Here is a 5,538-nt window from a genome sequence, read left to right on the forward strand (position 1 = left end):
ATTTTGTATCATTTCTAATTCATCATATACTTTGTCATTTTGTTCTTGTGTTTGCTACTGAAATTGTTCTGTGGTTTTGTCTGTTTTCCTTAATTTTGTGTTTTCCTTGATCTGTCTTTCAATCTGTTGAAGGTACCTAAAAATAATTCTTTTGAATTCTTTATTAGGGAGTTCCAATGCTGTTATTCCTCAGGGATGTGTTCTTTGTCTTTATCCTGCTCCTTTGTTTCTATTGCTTTAACTTGCTTCTTTGTGTGGACTGTGATGGTCTGTTTTCTCTAAGACATTGTGACTTTGTTGTATTTATATTTAATTGCTGATTGTATATTGGAGCTATTTGCCCAAGATTTTCATTTTCATTTTTTTTTTTTTTTGGATGTATCTTAGTAAGCAGGGCACTGTGCTCCTCTATTTGCTAGTTGGCAGCACTTATTCATTCAACACCTGTCTCCTGTTGGATGTGATAGAGAATGAGAGTGCCCGCACAGATTTCTCTTAACTTTTTACAAAAAGTAGTTAAGGGTGATTCAGGCTTTGATTGGTGGTCATATAAAATTGGCCATTTAGTGCAGAAAGAAGTGGTGGCTCTCACTCAGTGTGGAGTTGCAAGAAATGTAGGTGTGGTTGAGTTGTATGACCATGATTGCTGTCTCCCACTCAGTCAGACAAAAATAACAAATGAAAAAACATAGAAAAAGTAAAAGCAAGAGGAAAAAACACACACCACATAAACACACAGGAATAATCACCAAAAAGGGAGAAAAGGAAGAAGAAAAAAATAAAAAAGGGAAGACAATAAATGAGAGAAAATATTTAAAGAAATAGTTTAAAAAGCTAAAAGAACTACGAATAGGAAAGGGGGGGATGCAGTATCTTGAGGGGGGATAAGAGAAAAGTTGTAGATTAGGAGAACAATGAATAAAAAATGGAAAAAAATCAAAAAGTAAAACAAGGAATGGAGAATATCTCAAGAAAGAAAAAATTGGAAACCAGGAAAAGGAAAGAGAGAAAAAGCTGAAAACTAGAACCTGGGAAGGGAAGAAGCAAGAATAATAATAAAAAGGACAATAATAATAATAAAAATTTTAAAACAGACAAACATAAACAAACTAAAAAGAAAAAAAATCTGGGCAAGGTGGGGCAGGGCACCCAGGCTATGTCAGAGCACACAGACTGGGATGGAATTCCTGCCAGCCCAGAAGGTGGGTGGGGGTGAGGGACGGCCACACCTCCATTCACCAAGAGGGTGTGGGGTAAAGAGTAACAAGAGAAGAGCCGCACCTTGCAGGTCCTAAGTGTCCAGTATGTCCTTGCAGTCTCAGGCAAATGGAGCCTAGTCTTAGGTCCCTAGAATCTGAGAGAACACTGTCATTTTAGATAGGTAAAATGGTCAAACCATTTGTGAACATTCAAAATAGCTGTGCCCTCTGGACAGCCAAAAGTCCACAGTTCAGCCCGTCTCCCTCTTTGTTGCTTCGCCTTTTATTCACCGCCACCAGGACTCCTCTATGCAGTGCCTGGTTAACAGGGCTGATTTTTACATTAATTCTTGGCAATATCCAAGCTGCCTGGTCCATCAGGATTGCTGAGAGTCCACAGCTCCATATGTCCCTTTTTTTGTGTTTTCATGCAGGTTCTTTTACTAGTTGGAGTTTAGTCCACTTCTGTATCCTTCCTTTCAAAGCTCAGGACTCCAGGATTATCTTTTGTATCTGTGTTAATTGGTTCCTCTTTTCCTTGTTGAAGAGGGTCTGTGTAGTTTGTCTGCCTGTTCCACCATTTTACCAGAACTTCCTTAAAGTGACATTTTTAAAGTTGAGATCTGATCATGTAAATCTCCTCCTTAAACCCTTTCAATAACTTCATTTTGCTCTTCAAAGAAAGGCCAAAATTCTTAACATGGCTTGCAGGGCTATATATGCTGGCTCTTACTTATCTCCTCAACTTTAGCACCCAGTCATAAATCCTCTGCCCAATATTTTTTTCAGGTCAGCTAATACGTATGATGATTCCTCCTACCTTGGAAACATTGTACATGCTACTCTTCTGTCTGGAAATTGTCCAATCCTATATCCAACTTGATTATACTTCATAGTTCTGATCAATCAACATTTCCTCAGGAATGCTTGTTTAACTCTTAAAGGTAGGTCAGTATTCCCTAATACAAACTCCATAGTATTATACCCTTCCCCTTCATAGCCAAATTATCCTGTAGAATCAAAGCCAAACCAAACCCCCTTCCATCGAGATGATTCCAAGTCATAGTGACCCTACAAGATAGAGTAGAACTGCCCCCACAGAGTTTCCAAGACTATAAATCTTTACAGAAGCAAAGTATCTCATCTTTCTTGCACAGAACAACAGGTAGGTTCAAACCACTGAACTTTTGTTAAGCAGCTGAATGCCTTAGCCACTGCAGCACCAGAGTTATCCTATAGTTGGCAATTATATTTCAAACTATAGCCTAATCATATATAAGAACAACACTGAGGATCTCTGGTGGCATAGGGCCTAAGGCATTTGACTGCTAACCAGAAAGTTGGTAGTCAAACTCACCAGCCACTCCTTGGAAGGAAGATTGGGCAATATACTTCCATAGAGATATCACCTTGGAAACCCAAGGAAGGGAGGGTCACTATGAGTTGAATAGAGCATTAAAAACTTTTAAATAAATATGGGAGATTTAAAGAGATTATATTAATAAATAACTGAATCTTTATTTTTGTTTGATTTTATGATTTCAAGGACTAAAACATTTTATTTCAACTACTACTTTTGGCAGGAATAAGAGTAAAAGCTGGACATACAAATCAATTTACAGAGAGACTTCTGTTATTAACCTATTCCCTGAGACCAAATCTTCCCTCCATAAAATAAGCTCTGTTCAAAATAAATCATAAGTCATATAAGACGAACTTTTCTTCCTTTTAAACTCTCAGGAATAAAAAAAAAGAATACAATTCATTCATTACACACATTCTATTTATTGACAGAGGTGTAAGACTTTTGATTTATAATCTTGAGATCAATATATTCCCCTATGTGTTTTCAGGAAGAGGGAATGTGCTAAGGCAAATGGACAAAGCAGTTATCTAAAAGAAAGGAGAGGGGGCAAGGCAGTCAGTTAACTTGGGTGACGGAAAAGAAGTCTAATCTGATATCCTGGAATACAAGCTTTATTTAAAAGTCATGGATCAAAATGTGGAACAGAATTCTAGGAGTGGGGATGGGAAGTTACTTTTAATAACACATGGAACTTCCAGGTGATACCACAAAGTTTCTAATAGCTGATCTTTTAGAAATGCATCACCAGGCCTTTCTTCCAAGGTGTGTCTGTGTGGGTTTGAATACTAACTTTTTGGTTGTTTACTGTTTGGACCATTTAGGGACTCTGAAAGTAAAGCTTACCTAACATTTTTTAGGGTGACTGTGGCCTGAAAAAAAGGTCTTGTGTCCCATAAAGTTGATCCTTCTCTTTAGTGGAGAATGACCTGAGGGCCAAGGAGGCTGCAACAGCTGTATAATTCGCTATTTTTGGCAACTGCTACTAGTGGACTAGCCAGAGTGTTCTCCTCTCTGACTTCTTCTAGGTACTAGAGTACTAGTTCTACATCTGCAAAGTGGACAGGAATCCCCAGGGGTGGGGGGCCCCCTGAACTAGGGCCCAGATGTATGTCTTTTTATAAGTTGTACATACATACAACTCTGAATGAAGTTGACGGTAGTAATGGTCAAGATCACAATCTGAGGAACACTAACTTGGAGACAATTCTTTCTGATTATGTACCAGCTAGAAAGTGTCTTTTGTACTGACATTCCCTGCATCTCATCCCCTTTTTGCTAAACCTCATCCCACATTCCTTTCCCTTATTTTGAGAATGTATGGCATTATTTTAGTTAGCAATTCATAATTGATTTCTTATTTATCATTTCTTATATATTTGTATAAGGAGCCTTGATGATGCAGTGATTAAGCTCTTGGATGCTAACAGCAAGGTTGGAATTTCTAAACCATCAGTTGCTCATCAGGAGAAAGATGAGTCAGTTTGCTTCCATAAAGGTTTCAGCATTGGAACCCCCATGGGGCAGTTCTGCTCTGTTCTAAATGGTAGCTATGAGTTGAAATTGATTCAGTTGAATCAATGACACCAAGTTGTGTTGTTTTGTTTTGTTTATGGGGGATGTATTTATAAAATTCCTCCATGTACATTATATACACTAAAAAAAAAAAAAAAAAAAATCTCTGATGAGGCATCTCTTGACAACAGTATGGTAAGTGGGAGAGTATATTTTCTTTATTAAAAGACATACTACTCTATTGATGAAGTATATACTCTTGCGATTAATACTGAGAAGGGTTCTAAAGTTGGTATGTGCTGTCATATTAACATGACAAATAAAGATTTTGGATGTTCAAGAAGACAAGTGTATTGATGAAAAGAGCAGAAAAAAAATCTATCTATCTATCTATCTATCGATCTATCTATATATATATATAGTCATACTTGACCTGTATCAAGATAATACAAATGTTGACATAACCAGATAGCAAAGCCACTTGAGGTAATTACAGCTCAGAAAGAACACTAACTGAAGTAAGGCCATTTGCTTTCTAAAGATGGAAAGAGAGACAAGTTGTTATATTTATTTTCTCTTTATAAGGATAAGTTTTAAAAGGATTGTTGAATAGAGCTAAATTGCAATTTTTGTACTTTGTTACCTGGATTCCCAAATCATATTACCATGTGTGGCATTTGTAGGACCATCTCTAAATACTCAACCCTGAACCAAACCGAATTTGCTGCTTTTGAGTCAGATCCAACCATAGTGACTCCTCCTTGGGTTTCTGAGGTGGTATCACTACAGAAGTAGATTGGCTGATCTTCCTTCTGAGGAGTGGCCAGTGGGTTTGAACGTCCAGCCTTCTGGTTGCAGTCAAATGCCTTAGGCACTATGCCACCTGAACTCCCTCTCTGAATACAGTCTCTCAAAAAAAGCTGTTGGCTACAAACTTTCTCAGGGTCATAATCTGGTGTCAAGTTTCAAGAATCATTATAAAAATGACTCTCAACTCTACATCATAGTACCTTATTATTTTCCTTGATTATGGTCCTAAATCTCCATCTCAAATTTAGTATGTCTGCTCCAAAGTTAATCTCATTCCCCCCCAAAATAACTCCCTCTTAGTGGTAGTTAAGGTTGTGTGGCAACTTGGAAGGGCCATGATTTTGAGTGCTTGGTAGCTGGATGTAGTTATTTCTCACATGGTGAAATTATAATCATTTCCCTAGTGAAATCTACTGTGAACACCTAAGTGCTTGCCTTTTGGGGTATAGCCTGCTTCCAGAATATATGGATAAGACTTGAGGAAGGTCACTCGCTTTTGGCAGATTTGGATCCTGGATTTGGGCAAGTCTTCATCTGCAGTTCATGTACTTGAACGAGTGTCCTGCCATTACTGCCTGCCAGTCTTGGAATTGTACCTGGACTTGAACTAGTGGCCTGCCATGTTGTCTGCTGATCTTGGGACTGTGCCAT

This window comes from Orycteropus afer, unplaced genomic scaffold (genome assembly GCF_000298275.1).
Source record: "Orycteropus afer afer isolate SDZICR_OR568_19922 unplaced genomic scaffold, OryAfe1.0 scaffold00151, whole genome shotgun sequence".
Classification (NCBI taxonomy): Eukaryota; Metazoa; Chordata; class Mammalia; order Tubulidentata; family Orycteropodidae; genus Orycteropus; species Orycteropus afer.